Source organism: Alligator mississippiensis, chromosome 5 (genome assembly GCF_030867095.1).
Source record: "Alligator mississippiensis isolate rAllMis1 chromosome 5, rAllMis1, whole genome shotgun sequence".
Taxonomy (NCBI): domain Eukaryota; kingdom Metazoa; phylum Chordata; order Crocodylia; family Alligatoridae; genus Alligator; species Alligator mississippiensis.
The window spans coordinates 102068586-102091508 of record NC_081828.1 but is presented as its reverse complement, the minus strand read 5'-3'; positions in this window follow the sequence as shown (position 1 = coordinate 102091508).

Sequence of the window (22923 nt, the reverse complement as noted above, 5' to 3'; positions counted from 1 at the left end):
AGTGCCAGCAGGACTTGGCTTGGAGTGACACTCTGTCCCCATGAATGGGCCAGGCCCCCAAGTGACAGCACAGCAACCCCTGGGCTGTAGAAGAGAGCATGGTGCCATGGCTTGCAACAAGCAGCACAAGTGGTTCTGGCTATGAGCAGCTTGGAGCTGTGCTGTGCCAGGGGGACCTGGCAACCATGCCTCACTCCCACTGTTGCTGCAGGGGGTGAGTTGTGGACCCTGCATGGGGGGGACAGACTGTAGCCCTGCAGGCTGACTGAGACCCTGCAGGGGAGCTGGGACCCTTCAGGGGGGGAAGTCCATGTGTTGTGGGGGGGGGGGCTGCACCCTGTGGGGGGCAGGGGACCCACCCATTCTGAGCACTTCCCTGGCAATCCTCCCACACAGCAACCTGCATCCCCCCACATCCCTCAATATCCACCCAATCACAAGCCCACCTGCATCCCCCCCACACCCTTTCCCACCCCCTCCTGTAAACCCTGCATCCCTCCATCACACATGGTATGAGAAGAAAACCAAAAGCACACATCAACACAAATAGATTTTATTTTATTATGATGATCGAGACACCGGTAAGGTTTCCAAATTACTGTAACATTGTAAATATAAAAATAAAACATTGCACAATATGACCTCTCTCTCTCATTATATATATATATATATATATACACACACACACACACACACACACACACACACACACACAGGCATGTCGCATCTTACACAGGAGTTAGGTTCTGAAGTTAGCACGTAAGGCGAAAATCACATATAGTCAAAGTGCATATTACCGTATCAGTGATTTGACTAGAGGTGACTGCCTCTGCCTCCAAAACCTCCTACCACTGCCGCGGAGCCGTGCTTACAGTTGTGCAGCCGGCGGCAGCAGCGCAGCATGGGTTGGTAGTGGGGATGGCTGCATGCCGCCTGGCCACCACCACGCTGCCAAAACCTCCCGCCACTGCCACAGACTCAAGCCCCACCCCCTCCCACCCCGTTTATAGTTGAAATTGTACAAGTTAAATGCGCATATGATGCGACTGTACTGCATGTATAATGGTCTTTTGTTCTAATTGTGGAAGAACATAGATCTTGGGGTATTTTTAAAAAGTGGATTTGGGATGCTGCTGCAGCAGTCCAGCTGGCACAAGGGACTAGTGTCCCCAGATACCACTTGGCCAGATCCCAGAAGCTTCTATGTGTCCAGTTACAGTGAGCTAAGGCCCACCCAGCTAACTAGCAGCCCTTTTTCATGGGCTACCCAAGAAGATCCTGTCTATTTGTACATTCAGAACTGCCATGGGCTCTAAGGCCCACCTCGTAAACCAGTAGCTCCCACTATATGGGGGCTAATGGATGAATGGAACAACTGATTTTGTGGGACAGCTAAGGAAGAAAACAGGATAGGAGAGACATGGGGGTCAAAGAATTAAAATGTGAAAATAAGTTCTCTGGAGGGGGACACAAAGCAGAGCCCCCCCAGGCCACACCCAGCAGTCTTCAAAGGCATCCTAGGATCTGGTGGATGCCGCCCACTGGTGCTCTGCCTGGAAACATGCACAGGCAAGAGAAAGGAAAGCATCCCCACAGTCTCCGGGCACCTTCCCAGCCAGAGCCTTCTTCGTGGTCAAGTACAGGGCCCACTTGGCCAGGGCCAGGAGGAGGTTGACCAGCAGTTCCCAGGACTTGGCAGGGCTGCAGATGGGGTGACCAAAAACAAAAAGGTGGAGCATCAAATTCAACCAGAAACTCAGGAGGCAGTTCTGGAGGTGGAGGTACAGGGGCAGCAGCCTGGCACACTCAAAGGTCATGTGTGCCAGGGTCTCCCTCTGCTTGCAGAAGGGGCAGGAGACTGGGGTGTCTGTGAAGCTTGCCACATACATGCTCATGGTGATGGCTCCATGGAGGAGCTGCCAGCTGAGGTCCCCAGTGGCTCATGGGATGAGGGTGGAATACAGCCATGCCCTTACTGAGCAGGTCCTGCCACTTGGTGTCTGGGTGGGATGCGAAGGCACCATGATTGCCTGTGCGGTGCATGAGCATATAGAGATGGTGGCAACGGACAGTGGAAAAGCAGACCAGTCTGGTGTCCTCCAGCCAGCTCAGGTGGTGGAGCAGGGAGTACCATGAGGCTGAGCAAGGCACCAGCCCCACAACAAACTCCAGTGGGCTGGAGAACACAGTGGGTGGGGAGGCAGACACCAACGCACAGGACCTGGTCAACAAAGGCAAGGGCATTGGGAGATAGGACAGGTTTCACCTCTTGGATCAGATGCTAGGCTGCACGTGTCATGGGTAGATGTATGCACCAGGGCAGCACAGTGGGGTCCACCAACTCCTGCCTATTGTAGTCCAGGAGGTTTCCAATATGGGTGACACCAGCCAGGATCAACCTGTCACAACTCGGGTGCCTCTGCTGTTGGCACCTCCACCTGGGGGTTCCAAAGGAGGGGCTTGATGAGCAGGTTGGCACTCTGGGCGAGTGTCACAGGGGACCTGCAGGTGGAGACCAGCTTTCAGGCCCAGAGGAGGTCCTAGTACAACTGTGGCAGCCCCCACAGGTCCTGCAGGGAGAAGCCCTCCAGGCTGAGAAGCTGCCAGTCATATCAGAGTGCCCGGAAGAGATGGAGGAAGGTGCACCCCAGGTGGCCCCATGCCACATGGCTACCGACGCTGTATAGCTGTCACTGCAGGGCCTGAAGGTGAAATGTCAGGACCTGGCTGCACAGGCAAACCAGGCCCTGGATGCCCTTCTGCAAGAACAGGCTCAGGACTGGAAATATCACCACAGACATGCTAGCATCCTTGCTGAAACCACTGAATCAGTGATCCTCAAGCAGCAACTTTGCTGAACTGGACAATTGTGGCTGCCTTCACATGAGCATGGCTGTGCACTATGTGGCACTGCAGGCATATCTGTGTTGCCACATACCACATGTTTTGTTGTTCTCCATGCTGCCAGGGATCAGTGTGAAAGGTTTTATTGACTCCTGGATATCCAGGGGTCAAAAATAAATCTGCGGAGAAAAAAAAGTGGAGCAGAACATGCATGGGCAGTGCTCACTGCTAAAAAGCAAAGCTGATCTGCCCAGAGTCATGCTGCAGCTGCTAACCAGGCTCCTTGTGGCAGAATCACTACTGGTGCAGCCCTGGGAGGCCCCTTAAACCCTAGGTAATGCTGCTGGGGCCAAGGTGCACCACTGCTAGTTGTCCACAGGGAACCAAACGTCCACATCATGTGTGCACACAGCCTGTGTGTGGATGCCCAACTCTTGACTCCCAAAACAGATGCTCTACTTTTGGAGGGCAGGAGTGCTAACAAGCTCCCATGGCTCAGAAAAGGCATCCAAGGCCTGAGGGCAAAAAAGGAGGCATACAAACAGTGGAAGCAAGGGGCTATCACCAAGGAGGATTATACCTCTGTTGCTCAGGACTGCAGGGAGGCTGTTAGGAATGCCAAGGCAGAGATGGAGCTAGGGCTAGTGACCAGAAGTAAGGATAATAAAAAGTCATTTTTCAAATACATAGGAAGTAAGAAGGTGGCACGGGGTAATGTGGGGCCCCTACAGGATGGGCTTGGCAATCTGGTGATCACGGCAAATGAAGAAGCTAACCTCTTTAATGAATTCCTTGCCTCCACATTCCTGAACAGAGACTGGGACATCTCCCCCACTACAATTGCAGAGGGACCCAGGGGAGGCACTACCATGCCTAGGGTCAGAGACAACCTAGTTAGGGAACTTTTGGAGGGGCTGGACATGTTTAAATCAGTAGGTCCAGATGCTCTTCACCCAAGGATGCTGAGGGAATTGGCGGTGGCCCCTAGCATGGCTCTGAGTGCTTATGGGGCACTGGCCAGATACCAGAGGATTGAAAAAGGGCCAATGCGGTCCCCATTTACAAAAAGGGGAGAAAGGAGAACCCCAGCAGATATAGACCAGTCAGTCTTACCTTGGTCCTTTGGAAGACCTTTGAGAAAATTATCAAGGAGAACATCTATAAGGGCCCAGCTGGGAAGGTAATGCTCAGGCAACCAACATGGGTTCATTGAGGGCAGGTAATTCCTGACTAACCTTGTTTCTTTTTATGATCAGGTCACAAAGTCCCTGGACAAGGGTGTCGGGGTGGACGTCATCTTCCTGGACTTTAAGAAGACCTTTGACATGGTTTCCCACCACATTCTCTTTAAAAAAAAAAACAAAACTAGGTGACTGTGGCATTGATGCCTACACAGTCAGATGGGTGGCAAATTGGCTAGATGGTCACACCCAAAGAGTGGTGGTGGACAGGTCATTTTCAACCTGGAGGGATGTGTGCTGTGGAGTTCCCTAGGGCTCAGTCCTGGGGCCTGTACTGTTCAACATCTTGATCAGCAATCTGGATGTGGGTGTGGAATGCACACTGTCCAATTTCACTGACAACACCAAGTTGTGGGGTGAAGTGGGCACACTGGAGGGGAGGGACAGAATCCAGCTAGACCTAGACAAATTACAGAGGTGGGCAGATGAGAATAGGATGGAATTCAACGCAGACAACTGCAAGGTACTGCATCTAGGGAGAAGGAACCAGCAACACACCTATAGGCTGGGGAACAACCTTCTTGAAAACAGCGGTAGAAAGGGATCTTGGAGCCATTGTTGACTCCAGAATGAACACAAGCTGCCAATGCAAGGAAGCGGTCAGTAAGGCTAACTGCACCTTGTCTTGCATCTACAGATGCTCACAAGCAGGTCCAGGGAGGTGATCCTTCCCCTCTATGTGGCATTGGTTAGGCCACAGTTGGAGTACTGCATCCAGTTCTGGGCACTGCACTTCAAGAGGGATGTGGCTAACATTGAGAGGGTCCAGAGGAGGGCCACTCACATGGTCAAGGGGCAGCGGGGCAGGCCCTACAAAGAGAGGCTAAAGGGTCTGAACCTATTCAGTTTCCACAAGGGAAGGCTGAGAGGGGTTCTGGTGGCCATTTACAAACTCACTGGGAGGACCAGCAAGAACTGGGGGAGGCTCCGTTCCCCCAGGCACCACCTGGGGTTACTAGGAATAATGGCCACAAATTGTTAGAGAGAAGGTTCAGGCTGGACATCAGGAGACATTACTTTACAGTTGCGAGCCCATTCCAGAGCCTGGCAGCCCTATGTGAAGTGGTACTCTCTCCTACCTTGGGCATCTTCAAGAGGAGGCTGGACAGATATTTGGATGGGGTGATATGACCCCGGCACCCATTCCTGCCTGGGACAGGGGATCAGACCTGATAATCTGTTTAGGTCCCTTCCAACCCAAAGCACTATGATACTCCCAGGTTAATGACAGCCTGAGAATTCATGGTATCCAGAGGAAATACCACAAAGACACAATGAAAGCATACCTCAGTAAAATGGACAACATCATCAAGAGTTGGGAGGAGTTGGCTGCTAATCAACTCTAATGGCACCACAACCTCAGCCAAGTGGCAGCCCATTTCAAGGGAAAGCATATTTCCCTCAAAGCAAAGAAGAGAGAATAGAGGGAGGGAAAAGAAAGTTACCCCAGTCTCCCGCTTACTCTGCTCTGCAGGAAGATCTGCAACTTTTGCAGATAAATCTGTGGCTCGAGGACTGGACCCATCAATGAGCCATGGTAGAGATCATCCTTCAATTGAAGGATTGCCAGCGACAATGATGGCTGATTGATATGTGTATGGAAGATAGAACCATTACTTTGCAGTTTCAGTATGCTATGCCTTATCATTAGCCTTGTGTAGCTAAAGTCTGTCTTTGTACTATTCTCTTGATAGGACAGAAGGACTGCAATTGTGCTTATCTCAAGTGTGTAGAATGAGGTTCCTGATACAATCTCTTGTCCTTTATACACTCAGGCCACTTTATGCACAATCCCATGCAGAAGAGAGGGGGCATTGCTAACACTTGGACCATCCTATGTTGAAAGTAATGTGTTATTTTATTCTTAAAGGGACCCTATTAACAGGAAACAAGATGAAAATTAAAAGAAACATCTCTTTCAGAACACAAACAAACAAACAAACAAACGTTTAAAATATCTTAGGAGAAATTTTCAAAATCAAACTAGTCTATGAAATAAAGTTTGCAAAACCTTGATGATATTGGCCTACCTTTTCTGAGAGAGAATAATAGATGTTCTTTAGCTTTCTCTTAGTAGGCCAACAATAGTTAAAAGCATTTTTAATAATTTGTTCTGCTCTGCCCATTTTAAGTGGAAATTAATACAAGATGCCTTATTTCTTTGAATAGGCCAGTTTTATGGCAATCATTGAATTCAACTGGTATGAAACTGGATTAAGAGTGTTGTTTCAAGTCAAGTAATCCAGATACAGGTGTAATAAAGTGTCCAAATATCATAATAAAATCACCTCCAATATTGATAATGTGAAACTAAAATTTAATAGCACTGTTTAAGAACACAGGAGGAATAAATCATATAAATAAAATAGGAAATATAGAGCTCAAGATTGAATAGTCATGGACATCTGATGTCCATTGAACCTTCAATATGTCTAGCTAGGTGTCAGTGATAAATTTTAATTTCTTTCTAGGGCATTTCGAACAGACATGTTGAAATCATTTGAAATAATTCAGACAAAATTTAGCTCATAATTCTTAGCAACTTGCTGGTGATTGATGGCCAATAACTATTCACCCATTTCCTCATGTGCAGCTTTTATGATAGATGCTCGAGGGCAGTTTCATTAATGTGCATAGGGAGTCTCACACAAACACAACTTTTAAAAAGAACTGTGAAATTATACCCCAAGTTAACAACATGAAAATGACAATATCTTCATTTCTCCATGGAACTTAATATTTCATGTCAGGACATTCCACTGACAGCACTTCTCTGGAGTCCTTTAATGTTATTTTCTATATTAACAATCTGCCTTCTATCTCTGCATATTTTTAGAATGGTTGCACCAGGCAACTTGCATCACACCATAAGGCAGAACACAAAAATAATGCACTGAAACGCACCATATTTGTATTTATTTTCTGAAGAGATATTCTGTACATCTATCCATGTCTAATTTAATAACTATAAAAAATATATATACAGGTTCTGCCTACTCATGATTACAATAGAACTTCACAGGCATCTACTGACACAGGTAACTAAACTGCAGTTATCTTTCTGTCAGTCATGCAACAAGATGCATATATCAAATAGCATTGTGCCCCCTTAACACAGGATAAATTAAATGGAAAAAGTGTTGTGTTACTGTACTGATTCAACACTGTTTTAATCATTGATAGTTTGAAAGTAACAAATATTCAGCAACTGGCTGAACCTTACCATTTTGAATACACACCAATGATCAAACCTAACCCTGTTGTGATCAAGTGCTGCTCTGATGGCCTTCAGACAATTCCAAAAGTATATTATGATGTCCACAAACAAGGGTATTTTATGCAGTACTACTAGTGTTGCACAAAGATAGATTCCTCAAAACAATCATTTTCAAAACAGAACTGCTATTTTTGCTACCATCCTATAGCAGGATCTTATACCAGATGCTATTTAGTGGGTGTGGCAAAGTGGGGCTCCCAGACTAGCCACAGTACTAGTTTCCCCACCTGCCTCTGGGCATGCCACCCACCTGTCTCATCTGCCATACCTTGATGGAACATAATTGTGGTGTTAATTAGGTGGGAGGCTGTCCATTCTTGCCCCAGTGCCAGGGGGCACTATCTGCAGCACCATTCCTCCCCTACACTACATCCCAAGCCTCACAGATGGCATCTCAGGCAGTCGACTCAACCATCCCCTTTGCCTATTAGCTGTGGCCCCTTCCATGGGACCTTTGGCTTCCCTATAAGCCCTGGCCTCATCTCAGGCCAGTTGGGACCCTGTGCTTCTTCACTTTATATGGGCATCCCTCGTGGTGGGCCTCTGGCCCTTTTGACCCTTCAGGTTCTGCCCCAGCATTGACCAGTTGAGTCCCTCAGTTCAGTCTATGCATCTTGCCTGCACTCAGGGATCAGGGTCCTCCATTTCTGGCTCAGGTGTTCCATGAAGTGTGCCTGGCCTCACGGGGTCTCTCACCCCAGCAGGCTCAGGTGCTTCCTGAAGCTTACCTGGCCTTCCCTGGATCAGATGGTTCAAATAGCACACTCAAAGGTGAGGGCTGGGGTTAAGGCACCCTGTCATGGGTGGGGTCCTGCAGGAGGGCCGTGATCTCCTCAAGGTCCCCTTCCCATGCCAAGTCAGCCCAAGGGCACCCTCAGATTCTCACCCGCCACGTCTTTGATGTTCACATATGTTAGGGAGGCTGCCTTACGTCTCCTTGGACACAGTTACTTCTGGCCCCGTGAACTCCCGGACTCTTTGTGGGTCCCACTCTACAATGGGTGCTTTAGGGGCACCCTAGCCTTAGGGGCTATGCGTGGCTCCAACCACCCCTTATACCACGCCCCAAGCCTCGCAGCTGGAATAGATGTTGTTCGGTCTCTCTCTCTCTGGGGCCTCCTCTGCAACAGCGCCCTCTCTCTGGGGCCTCCTCAATCAAGCTGCCCTCTCTTTGGGGCTCTCCTATAATGCCACCCTCTCTCTGGGGCCTCCTCAATCAAGCTACCCTCTCTGGGGCTCTCCTATAATGCCACCCTCTCTCTGGGGCCTCCTCAATCAAGCTACTCTCTCTCGGAGCTCTCCTATAATAATGCCACCCTCTCTCGGGGCTCTCCTATAATGCCACCCCCTTCTCTGGGGCTCGCCAGTAATGCCACCCCCTTCTCTGGGGCACCACACCCGCACTGGGCTTCTCAACTGCTCCTCTCTGGGGCTGGGGTCTATGCACCCCAAATGCTGCTCCCTCACTGGCAGTGGGGTCCTCACACTCCACTGTGAGTCCCCTACGAGGCCTCCTCCAACCCCTAATAGCCTCACCCAAACCACCGGTTTAACAAACAGCAACACAAACTCGAACCTCCTGGCTATAACTTAAACATAAGCCACCCAGCTATAACAACGCTTTGCCTACCGGGGTTCTTCATCCCACAGCCGTATCATATGCTGCTCTTTCAGCAGGCTTCTTCCCTCTTCTGCAGCAGAGAACTCCTTCTACTTGGGCTACTGGCAGGGAACTGCCTCTAGCCTCCTGCCTGTGATTTATATAGGAGCCAGGCCCTGCCCCTTTCAGTCAGCTGACCTCCTAGTTGCCCTGGCAACCCACAGGTGGGCTCCTTATTCCCTGCTAGGGCTCTTTCCCTGGCAGTTTCCCCCCTTTAGGAGCAGGGCACCTTAGTGCCCTGTGACACACCCCCAATCACCTTTCACTGAGGTGGTTACTGGCCTAGCATTTCCTGGTGGCTCCTGCAACACTGAGAGCCCCACCAGGCCACCCACTCCCAGCAGGGTGCAGTTTTAAGTCATAACTAGGAGCCTCCAAACCATCCCCTACAATTCCTGCTCTTATCACCAGAATGTAGCATTCAGCCTGCAGCCAGGCAATATTTCTACCTAACCTGCTAGCAGTGAGCTGGTCTGCTTATATAGGCAGGCATTTCTCTAAAATGGCTGACACAATCAAGCACCTGCTGGCTGCTTGGCTCAGCCCTTAAAGTGGCAGGCACCAACAGTGCTTTAGTTTTTCTAACCTTGAGCTTCCCAAATATCACCTTCCTGTTTAATAAATCAAGTGTTTTGATTACTTTGATCCCTATTTCCCTGTATAATTGGCATTCATTTGCAAGGTAAATGTCATCTCACCAATATATGGAAAATTTTTGTTTAACATCACTGAATTAATTGTGATCTAAGAATTTAAAATGCGACTCTGCTCTGAAAAAGGAAGCTGAACATGGGGTTCCAGGTGAAGATTATTAAAGATTTCGGCATCAAATATGCTTTTGTTTCAAAAGACCTTTAAAGGCAACTTGGGTTCAAAGACCCCAGATATTTCTCTCACTCAAATATCATTCACTCTAAAGACTAAATTTTGCTTTCCCCTAGTTCTGTGGTATTCCCCAATTTTCATATTTTGCTCTCAATGTCATTGGCTTTCTGTGGGTTTATAAAGGCATAACTGATAGGCCTCTGAATTAGAATTATGTAAACAAGTCTGTTGATGATGCACCACAAAAGATGCCATCAACTTGTTCTCTGTTGTCTCGTTCTTGCACTGCTAAGAGCATTAAAAACTGAGTTTGGCTGCTAATATCAGCAGATGCAAACAAGAATCAGACCTTTAAATTAATGTCCTATTTTTACACTGATGCTTTTCCTGAGTAGCATGTCACTCAGATAATTAAAAATATATAACAAAAGTACTAATTACTATGATTCCTCATGTTGATTTCTTCCTTATTCTGGACTCTGATGGACTTCTTGGTACTGTAAACAAGAAACAGCTAAATATTTTAGGATTTTGCCTCCTGCATTAGGAAGTAAATACACAAGTAGCCTTTGCCCCTCCTGATTATAGCAGGCCTATGCTGGGCTTGGAGAAAACAACACACCACCTTCCAAGCCTGTGTGCCAGGAATCCTGGCCCTGAATTGGGAACTGGAATTGGGAAGATATTTTTAATCCAAAAAAAAAAAAAAAAAAAAGGCATTGGGTCATTCCTCATCTTAGAAGCTTGGTTCCAATCTCTGCTCTGAACAGTGGTGTACCATGGGTCTCTGGCATCTGGTGCCCAATATTTGCATCTGTGCCCCCTCCCCCACATCTGCAGCCAATCACTAAGGGGGGTGGTCCCCTGGTGGCCGATTGTTGAGCCCAGAACTCCATGTGGGAGAACCAGAACTGCCGCTGGTGGAATCAAACATGCCACTGGCAGAACTGGACATGCTGCTGGGGGGACTGAGTACCCCCTGGAGAGCCTGGCTGGTGCCCACACCCCAAGCCAGCACCCGGGAGCATGCCCCCCATTCTCCCACCAGTATGCCACTGGCTCTCAATCAGACTGGATTTGAACTGAGGGCTCTGATCTCCCACATGACTATCCTACCCCTAATCAGCTGTCACCATGCACAATCACACATCAGATACATATACACACATACATTTAAGTATTATATCTAAAATGGAAATAGGTCCAACAGGACATACTGACTGCAGAATACTCTATAAATTGGTTCTGTGACTGGACTTAATACTTGACTTTAGGTAGTGGCACTAAAGACATAAAATGCTTGGACAACAGAGTGTTTATTGATCACACCAATTTGCAGTTTCAAGCATAAGACAAAGAAGCAACAGAAAGACTTCACCGAAGACAAGACACAATAGTCACAGAACAGTACAAACTCTGCCTCACTCAAAATGCAATGTCACAAGCCAGAAAGACAAGAGAAAACCTTGGCAGGCATTTGGAAGGTCTTTCTGGGGGATCCGCAGGTGGTCTTAGCTGGTGCGGGCAGTCCCAAAGGCTTCATCTTTGCCTGTCTTTTTATAGGTGATCTGCACCCCATTCTCCTCCTTGGGTGCCTTGACAATGGCACAGGGATGTAGGTTGTAGCCGTGTTGCTCTAAGGACATAGGCAGACAAGGTTCTTTGGGTGAATCTGATATCTTTTATTAGACCAACTAAATAGTTGGAGAACAATTTTTAAGCAAGCTTTTGGGTTCAAAAACCCTTCATCAGGCTAAGGAAGTTTCAGCAGTTGGTGTGTGCTCTTCCTGGATGGAATGAAAAGTAAAAAAAGCCAGAAGCTGTACTGGTATGCATACAAGACAGGCAGTCAGTGAAAATGTAGATTGAGGAGTCAATGGGTGAGAGGCAGGCTTGGTAGTGGGGAGAGAAGGGAGATGAATAGTGGAGAAGTACCTGGGAAGTCAGCTGTCAGGCAGGTTATAATGTGGTATATATAGATTCAGAATCAATTATAGGGACCATTCTTGTTAAAACTGTTCCAGGTCTTTGCCAACAGCTCTATCAATTTTATGAAGTGGTTACCACCTTGATCATGAATGTGAAGCAAGACTGCCAGCATAAACCACCTTTTTTTGCTCCTCCCTCCCCGAAGTTGGTGTCTGGGTTAGTTGTTCCTGTTGCCCCACCCTAGTTACACAACTGCTGGATCTTCCACATACTGAGTCAGTACATTAACCACTGCCCTAGTAAATAAAATAGGAATTGCCATTGCCACTGTCCTTCTGTGAACATAATTTTTCTTAAACTTAATATATGACCAACACCTGAAAACACAAGGTTCCATTTCACAACAAAAAACATTCTTTCTGAACCATAAGGAAGTGGTTCAGATTTTTGTTTCACCAAAAAAAAGTGTGTGTGTATATGTGTGCACATGTGTGCATGTATACACACACACACACACACACATATCTCAATCCATATTATATACATAATGATAAAAAATAATTATAAATAAAAATGAAATAATCAGAAGTATGGTACTGTTATTTTTCAATCAACTCCCAAACTCAGTTAATGATAGATCCCTAAAATAGGAGTGTGGCATATCTTGTGCAATAGTTGTCCATGCTGCTCCTAAAATTGCAGAGATTTTGTTTAGGATTCTAGGAGTTTCTGTGAGGTGCTTCTCTACTCTGCTACTTCTTGCTAGCAATGCCTTTGTCCCGGGGAAGAGTGGGAGGAAGGACCCCAAACTATAATGGGGGAACCCTGGGAATGAAATCCACATGAGAAAAATAAAGTAAACATAAAAATAAAACAAAAAAAAAAAACTACTTACCTGTAGCAGGAACTGTGGTGCAGCTGGAACTTGGAAGGAAACCCACGTGGATCATCAGCCACGCCTTCATACAGCTGAAGCCAGCCAGTGATGTCACTGGCAATCACCGGCCAGTGGGAATAAAACAAACCGCTGTTGAAGACAGAGGAGGGGAGAGAGCAGACGTGAGGAAGACACCACCACAGGGTGCCTCTCAGGAGTCTCTCAGGGAGAGAGGAGGACAGCTCGTCAGGTCAGGCGAAGAGCCAGAAGAGGCTCCTGATGCTGACCTTGGCAACAATGGTGGGGGATGGCTTGTTGAAGTGAATGAAGAGCCAGGAGAGGCTCCTGCAGCCGGCAAAGGCAGCAGCAATGAAGGGAGCGGACAGGCTGATGTGACAATCTACACCATAACAGGTGGGAGCATTGGGGATGCTTGGGAGGTGAAGGAGACTTCCCCTTTGAGAGGCTCCAGGCAGGAACAATGTGAAGGGCTGCGAAGTGAGGTAACCAGACGTGGGGTGCCGCCCCTGGATGTAAGGAGCTACCAGGTGTACACAGAAGGGCTACGAGGCACCCGAATAGTGATGTCACTGATGAGAGAGAAGAGGAGCGGGGTCACATCCTGTAGAGAGCCGAATAACATGGGAGAGATGACCCGGATGAGGGGCCATGGGTTACTCAGCCCCATGAAGGGGTCATCCCCTTAATAGGTCTTAGAGAGTAAGGCGCCCGGCTTCCTGGTGTTGGGGCCAGCAGAGGGACTGCACAAGCCCCTCACAACATAGTAGAGTGTTATTTTGTGTTTTCCTTTGTGTTTCCCCCATTTGGAGGGGTTGAGGAGTAGGATTAGGCAAAACAGCCAAGGTAGAAGCAGCAGAGCTCTTATGGGCTTTGCCTTTTGTTTAGGGCAAAAATCAGGCATCATACTCTAGTGGGAGTAGGGCTTGAGGCTTGGATTACCAGTTGCAAGCAACCCTAGGCTAACCAAGTGAAGTAGCCTTGGGAACCTGTGCAAGGTGGCCACAACGCTAAAGGCAATGAGAGTGGGAGTGTGGCCAGGAAGATTCAGTGACTCATCAAGGTGTGGCTTAAGGCCAGGATGTAGGGAAGGTGGGGCCCTGCAGATGACCGCTGGATGGAACCCATGCCACAGAGTGACCCCAAGTAGTCACCCCCCCCCCACTGGGGTAACATTCAAAGTCATGGCAGGAGAGATTGGGGGAGGCCACTCTGGGAGTAAACACCTACTTGACGGCTTACTGTGGGGCAAACACCACCGGCCACTCAGACAAAGGCCGCATATGACTGGATGTTCGAGGCCCGGCTGTCACAAACTGGTGCATTGACCAGGAACTTATGAGAAAGGCCAGGCATGGAGGAACGACTCAATATGCAACCAGTGGCCATGACCCCTCCTGATATGTTGGGTTACAACCTACAAGCACTGACGCAGATAGTGGATGCACAGCAGCAAATGATGGAGCGCCAGCAGGACTGGCTGCGTCATGGCCTAACAGCCTTTAAGATGCCAAAGATGATGGGCAATGATGACCCAGAAGCGTACATTGAGGCCTTTGAGCATCACGCAATCATGACAGGCCTGAATAAAGAATACTGGGCCAGCCAGCTCGGGGCCCTCATACTAGGAAAAGCCCAAGCTGCATATAGAGTGCTTCCCTGAGATGCAGCTCGGAGCTATGAAGTGGTGAAAGCCGCCATTTTGTACAGACCGCAAATTAACCCCGAACATTATAGGCACATCTTTAGGGCCAAGAAGGGGACCAAGGAGAAGCGGCCCCAGCTTCTTCTGAAGCTACTGAGGGACCTGTTTGGTAAATGGATCAATCTCGCAATGTGTAACTGCGGTGCCTTGGTAGATCAAATTCTATTAGAACAATTCCTTAATGATCTAGAAGAGCAGACACAGTGGTGGGTGTACCAGCATTCACCTTCCACTTGTGAGGAAGCGTTGAAAGTGGCCGAGGCCTTTGCAGCCTCTGAGGTCCACTACCCACGGGAGAAGTGCTCACGGCTCCCAGGGAACCGGAAAGGTGGCAGTTCACCCCCAGAGGTCCGGTGAGAGATGTAGTCTGCTTCCATTGTGGAAAAATGGGTCACTTCTCCAGGGAGTGCCCGAGCCGTGTATCCGAGAGGTGGCACCCAGACAACCCATCATGTGGAACGATGGAAGGACGCAAGGAACCCATGCAGACTGAGTCCATGGACTGCAGTTTTGGAACAGGCGGAGAAGGCACTATATGGGGATGACCCGTGGTACAAGCTTGGGTCAGAGATTGTCCAGTCTGGGATGTCCTTGACTGCAGGTGCGCCCAGTCCTTGATAAAGGTCAACCTAATTATGACCTGCCCAAACGGTAGGGCCGAGCCGGTGAGGGTTTCGTGCCTCCACAGGGAGGCTCAGCAGATACCATGACAGTGGGTGCCCCTACGTGTCATGGAACACCAAGGGGAATTACTGGTCGGCTTGGCCCCTCACCTAGCATGTGACATGTTGTTGGCGTGAGACTGGGTCCTGTTATATGACACCCTGGAGAGGATATGAGATGTTGAGATGACGCAAAGAACCTTGAGGACACAAGAGGGATGGTTGGGGGAGTTCAAAGGCAATAGAGGATCCAATGATGAAATCAAGGCACTAGACCTACATGATGTAGCCAGCAGTCAACAGTTTAGAGAGGCCCAGGAAGAAGACATGGGGTTACAAGAACTACAAGCGACAGCGGTAGATGCCGTGGCCCTTCCACAAGCACCAACCACAGCAACCTCACCTCGGTTTGAGGTAAGACAGCATCTCTTATACCGAGTCCAGACTGGCGGGGCGGGGGAATCTGAGAGGACACAACTCGTAGTACCCTCCTGTTTGCAGCAGGCCATATGGCAGCTCGCCCACCCCAACCCTACCAGGGGGCATATGGGGCGAGACAGGACGACTACTAGGATATCCTGGTGGTTTTTCTGGCTTTTTAAGGGGGAGACGTAGCCCGCCAATGCGCCACGGGCCCGGAATACCAAAAGGCAAGGGAGAACCGCTCTCTGAGGGCCCCTCTCTGGCCCATGCCAGTAATTGACCTTCCATTCTCAAAAATAGCAATGGATGTTATCAGGCCGCTACCCTGCAGTAGCGCGGGCCATCAATACATCTTAGTATTTGTAAATTATGCCACACATTATCCCAATACCCTATCCTTAGGGCAGTGACAGCCCCTCAGATCACAGAGGAGGCTGTCAAATGGATTGCCAGAATGGGAATCCCACACAAGATCCTGACAGACCAGGGCCGCGATTTTATGTCAAGTATTACAGGGGGTGTGTTAAACACTAAGGATAAAACAGCTCCGCACGTCAGTAGGCACAACAGCTACAAAACGAAAGGTATGATGGCCACTCCAAGGAGTGAGAGTTCAAACCCGGACAAAAGGTGCTGGTCTTGTTGCCTACATCCACCAGCAAATTGCTAACATAGTGGCAAGGGCCCTTGACATACTCCAAAAGGTAGGTCCAGTGGATTACGAAGTACATCGACCTGGTCACCTTTGTACGAGACAGATTTATCACATCAACCTCTTGCGCAAGTGGCACCAACCCGAGGGGTGGGCTGCCTTTACAGAGGACAGGTCAGAAGACCTTGGTCCTCAGAGAGGCAATGCGGATGCCAGGCTGACAGGGGCGATCGAGCAGATCCACGCTGGAGAGGAACTGATGGCAGCCCAAAAGGAAGAAGTATGAGCCCTCATCACGGAGTTTAAAGACATGTTCAAGGAAGAGCCTGGATGGGTACAGGGAACGTATCATTCCATTCGCACACCGCCAGAGTCGATAGTGTGAGATGCAGGATCGAAGAGCATCTATCACCTCATAGGAGAAATACGCAAGGAGATTGAGAGGATGTTGGAGCTAGGGATTATACGACCCTCTCAGAGCCCCTGGCGGAGCTCCCTTGTCCCTGTACCAAAACTCGATGGCTCCTTAAGGCTGTGCATGGATTATCAATGATTGAACGATATAGCTGTCTTTGACGCCTTACCCAAGCCCCATGTCACCGAGCTAGCTGAACAGATCGGTTCTGCCAAGTTCATATCAACCCTAGACTTGGCAAAGGGGTATTGGCAAATCCTGGTAACACTCCAGGATCAGCCTAAGACTGCATTTGGAACACGGTGGGGGCTATACGAGTTTGTAAGAATGCCGTTCGGGCTACACGGAGCCGCGGCGACCTTCCAACACTTGATGGAACGCATCCTAGCCCCACATGCAGAATACACCACTGCATATATTGATGACATTGTCATCTTTACACAATCCTGAACACAGCACCAACAAGCCCTAGTCACAGTACTAACAGAGCTGAGAAAGGCGGGCTTAACAGCAAACTCATGGAAGTGTGCAATAGCGCAAAAGCAGATGAAGGATTTAGGGTTCCTTGTGGGACAAGGAACTATCAGACCACTGGCAGATAAAGTGGAAGCCATCAACAAGTTCCAAGCCCCCCAAACTTATAAACAACTCCGGTCCTTTCTAGGCCTGACCAATTATTACCGCCGGTTTGTCCCATGATTTTCCAAGCTAGCAGCCCCACTATCAGAGGCTCTAAAGGGACCCCGCGGAAAAGGGATAAAGTGGACAGAGGAAACGATACGAAGCTTCCAGTTGCTAAAAAAGGCCTTGTGTGAAGACGTGGTTATACACACACCTGACTTCAAAAAACCTTTTGTGTTACAGACGGATGCCTCAGAAACTGCCGTTGGGTGGTATTAACACAAGAAGAATCCAGAATGGAATGGCCTGTTGTGTACATCAGCCAAAAACTGCTACTGGCGGAGACAGCTACGCCACTATAGAGCACAAATGCTTAGTGATATGATAGGCGGTGGAACATTTCAAATATTACTTAATGGGAAGGGAGTTTATGTTAGTAACGGACCATGAACCCCTAGAGTGGCTCAGCTCTGCAAAAACAGATAATGCCCACATTACAAGATGGGCTCTGGCCCTTCAACACTTTAAGTTTTGCATAGTACACCGGCCAGGGGTGAATAATGTGACAGCAGATTTTTTAGCCAGATGCAACAATGAATTTGGAAATGACACCAGGAAACTAGGAAAGCCAGAATCACAAGACAAACCAGGTAGAATGATAACAGACCCGAATAAACCACGCCAAGGCAACTTGAGGGGAGGGGTTATGTCCTGGGGGAGAGTGGGAGGAAGGACCCCAAACTATAAAGGGGGAACCCTGGGAATGAAATCTGCACGAGGAAAAGAAAATAAACATAAAAATTAAAATAAAATTAAAAAAAAAACTATTTACCTGCAGCAGGAACCATGGCACAACTGGAACTTGGAAGAAAACCCATGTGGATCATCAGCCACGCCTTCATACAGCTGAAGCTAGCCGGTGACATCACTGGCAATCACCAGCCAGCAGGAATAAAACAAACTGCCAGTGAAGACAGAGGAGGGGAGAGAGTAGACCCGAGGAAGGCACTGCCACAGGGTGCCTCTCGATAGTCTCTCAGGAAGAGAGGAGGACAGCTCGTCAGGTCAGGTGAAGAGCCAGAAGAGGCTTCTGATGCTGACCATGGCAACAGCGGTGGAGGATGGCTTGTCAGAGCGAATGAAGAGCCAAAAGAGGCTCCTGCAGCCTGCAAAGGCAGCAGCAGTGAAGGGAGCGGAGAGGAGGACATGATGATCTACACCATAACAGGTGGGAGCATTGGGGATGCTTGGGAGGTGAAGGAGACTTCCCCTTCAAGAAGCTTCAAGCAGGAGCAGCATGAAGGACTGTGAAGTGAGGTAACCAGAGGTGGGGTGCCGCCCCTGGATGTAAGGAGCTACCAGGCGTATGCAAAGGGGCTACAAGGCACCTGAATAGTGATGTCACTGATGAGAGAGAAGAGGAGCGGGGTTACATCCCATAGGGAGCCAGATAATGTGGGAGAGATGACCCAGGTAAGAGGCCACGGGTTACCTGGCCCCATGTAGGGGTCATCCCCTTAATAGGTCTTAGAGAGTAAGGCGCCTGGCATCCTGGTGTAGGGGCCAGGGGAGGGACTGCACAGGCTCCTCACAACATAGTAGAGTGTTATTTTGTGTTTTCCTTTGTGTTTCCCCCATTTGGAGGGGCTGAGGTGTAGGATTAGGTGACACAGCTAAGGTAGCCAAGGTAGCAGCAGCAGAGCTCTTATAGGCTTCACCTTTTGTTTAGAGTGAAAATCAGGCATCGTACCCTAGTGGGAGTAGGGCTCAAGGCTTGGATTACCAGTTGCAAGCTACCCTAGGCTAACCAAGCGAAGTAGCCTTGGGAACCTGTGCCCTGGATGGGAAGAGTCTAGCAAGACGGCCACAATGTAAAAGGCAATGAGACTGGGTGTGTGGCCAGGAAGATTCAGTGACCCATCGAGGTGTGGTGTAAGGCTGGGGTGTAGGGGAGGTGGAGCCCCACAGATGACCGCTGGATGGACTCCATGCCGCAGAGGGACCCCAAGTAATCACCCCCCCCCCCCCGGCCACTGGGGTAACATTCAAAGTCGTGGCAGACGAGATTGGAGCAGACCACTCTGGGAGTAAACACCTACTCGACAGTTTACCAGAAACCGTGGGGCTGGCCACTTGGACCAAGGCCACACGTGACCAGATGTTCGGGGCCCGGCAGTCACAGCCTTAAAGACACAATTCAACATTTATAACCTTACAAAAGATAATAAATTACTGCATCCTTTAGATACTTTAGAACCTCATCAACACCCAAAAGTAATTTTCATTTTTAAACCTGCCACTAGCTACTTAACAAGAGGAGCTGAGATACAGAAAAAGAGAATGGATTCAATATTAAGAAGCTAACTTGAACAAATGCTTCATAAAACACACTTGCTTTTCTAGTTTTTGCTGAAGCCTTAATTGTAAGATTCCTGCATTGCATTACATTTTATATATATTTAACTGTATGGATTTTAAACAGGGGATTGCTTTGTTGGTCATTTTTCTTTCAATTTTTAAGTTTGATATAAATTTCACTCCTCAGAACAAGCATATATTTGGACTTTTATTTAACAGACCATGTATATTTTTTTGAGCAGACAGTAGATAGTTTTGGGCTTCACTGCAGGTTTTGAAATACTTTGGACATCAGGCCTAGATATAATTTACACATCTTATGTAAGTTCTGCTTGCAAATGAGAGACTAGCCTGCTATCTAGTCTTTTCAAACAACAGTTAAATTTAATTTCATTGAAAAAATGTCTTTAAACTCCCCTCTACTCAGCCCTCTTATTTCAAATAATTCTAAGTTATTAATGGTCAACTATGAGAATTACCGTATTTTCTCACATATAACACACCCACAGAATAGAATAAACATCTTTTGTTGGAAAGGCAGAGTGAAGGCAAAAAAAGAAATTTCCTTGTAGTAAATAACCGAGTAGCAGCTCTATGGGCCAAGCCTGTACATTGTTCTGCTCCATGTGGATCTTTGCAGATTTTATTTTCTGTGTTACCCAGTAAGTGGCAGAACCAGCTTTTTTCACCCTCAGCCATATTTCTCACATTTAATGTTCACTCTGATTTCTATCAGTTGATTTCTGAGAAAAAAAGGTGTGTGCTGTATATGCAAAAATGTGATAATTGGTTCATAAAGAGTCGGTATTAGCTAGCAATTGTTTTAATTTATGTATTTTAACAGTTGCCAAGTTGGCCAAGGCAGCATACCCAGTTATTGAACAAGGGCAGGTTAAAAAAATTAAAAAGTCAACAAATGTAGAAAATTATCTCACCTAGTGTGTAAGACACAAGCTGCAGCACACAAGGATTTCAGCAATGTGTTTGGTCATATCTAAGGCTAGTAAAATCTAGTAGTAACAGCATCTGAGCAATGGCAGACTGTTCTCGTCTCTGCATTTCTGGCTACACGCAGATATTTCTGCTTCTCAGTTGGGTTCTCCTATTTTTCTGCCTTGCTGAGAGAATGGAAAGAGCCCAGCAGGTGAAGATTCTGCATATACACTAGGCTGCAACAGGTATCCCAGGAAAGATCTCCCATTGCATTTCCTTTCCTCCCTGGAAAGACAATAGAGCCAAAATCACAAGCCCATGGAAAAAAGGGAAGGAAGGAATAAGATGATTCTGTGTCATATTATGTAAATAATACTGAAGAAGGGATAGGGAAATAAGGGAATGAATAAAAAATGAGACAAGAGAAAAATCAATTAATTTGTATAAGAATGGAAAGTTAATGAACCAAGGTGAGGTTTATAGCTTATGAGGGAGGACTAATTGACAGATTTAATGAGTTATGAACAATTCTATTCAGTTACAATAGATGCTGTTTGAATGGAGTAATTGACTATTGTATGTATAACAGGATGCAATCCTCCAAATAGCTATGAACATATCATAGTTATTAGAAAACAATTACTAGTAGCTCACTATACTAACTTTCATTTTAAGACATGGAAGGTAGGCTATGTTTGTGATTGGCATGGGTACTTTGAATATATTGGAAATAATAATTGGATATAAGTCTTATGTTTCTAACATGTGAGAAAATAATTAAAAACAGACTGTTTTAGATACTAAGAAATACTTCTCTTTAAATCATGTGTACGCTGTAGCATGTGCAGAATGGGGATGATTGGTCCTACTTCCTTTTTTGTTTATTTTTGTACAGCGGAATCATCTATGTAAACTATTTATTTGTGGGAAATTATCCTTAGTGCTTCCCCCCAACAATGTTTATGTTAGCATCAAAGTAGCACCCGGCCTAATGCTTTAATCTTAGCTAAACGTTAAAAAGTAAAAAAGCAGATACTAGTTGTTAGACTAAAAAGAAATCTACAGGTTCATTAACTGTGATTGCAAAATAATATTTATTATATTCACCTTATAGGATCCCAAACCAATTCATAAACTATCATATACTGAACAGTAGGCCTGTGTGAATAGGGAAGTATTTGATTTGGATTCAGCTAATTCAGAGGTCAGTGATTTGATTCAGAGATTCAGATCACTGTCCCAAATTAATTTGGCCAAATTGGCTTCGGAAGATTCAGCGCTGATTCAGAGATTTGGCTATAGACTATAATGGGGAATCACTGAAATACTTATAACTTTATCATTTTTTGGCATATTTGGATGACCACAGCATGGATGGTAGCCCCTTCTGAAGGCATGAGGTCTGCTGAGCTTCAAGGAGATAGGTGCAGGGGGTTCTGGGAAATTTCACCTCAAACTGCTGAAAGCAAACCTCGTGTCCCTTGTGTGTGTTAAGGCATATCTGGATGAAAACAGCAGGGATGGTGGCCCCTTCTGAGGGCATGAGGCCTGCTAAGTTTCAAGGAGATAGGTGCAGGGTTTCTGGGAAATTGCATCTCAAGGTGCTGAGAAGCAAAACTCAAAACATTTGTGACTTTGTGTGTGTGTTAAGGCACTGCGGGGTGAAAACTGCAGAGATGGTAGCCCCTATTCTCACCCTCACAATTTTACTGCAACCAGTAAGCCTAAGGCGTCTCAAAGATGTTACGGGTCTGGACTTTCCACCAGCTAGTACTGTGAGGTGCCTGGAGGTTATCAGGTGTCTCCTGCTCCTAACCGCATTTCACCAGGGAAGTTTATGATCCTGGCATTTCCTGGGGCTGCTGCATCACTGGCAGTCCCACCCAGGCCTCCATACCCTAGCAGGGTGAAGTTTTAGGTCATACCCAGGATGATGTGTGGCCTTCTCTTTCCCATATAGCCCCAGCCCTTATACCTCCAAGTTCTTCCTGGCACGGGAGCTCAGCAGGGAGATGTTCTTACCCTGCTGCCTGGTGAGAAACTAAATTGCTGCTTCTTTGAGAGTGGGCCATTAAATGGCTGTCATGTCCTGCCACATACATAGCCCCTCTTGTGGGCATGAGGGAAGCCTGCCAGGTTTCAGGCAAAGTGGTGCAGGGGTTTCTGTGAAATTGCAACTCAAACTGCTGAAAGCAAAACTTGTGTCACTTGCATGTGTTAAGGGGTGTAGGTTGTATCCATGCTGGTCTAAGGACAAAAGTGGGGGTCTAAGGGCAAAAGGACATAGCTCAGATAAGGTCTCTTCAGGTCAATCTGACATCTTTTATTAGACCAACGGAATAGTTGGAGAAATTATTTTTTGCAACCTTTTGAGTTTAAAAACTCTTTATCGGGTTGAGAAAGCATCCAGTTGGTGTATGTGTGCTCTTCCTGGATGGCAGGAATACTAAAGAAGCCAGAGGCTGGCATGCAATGCAGGCAAG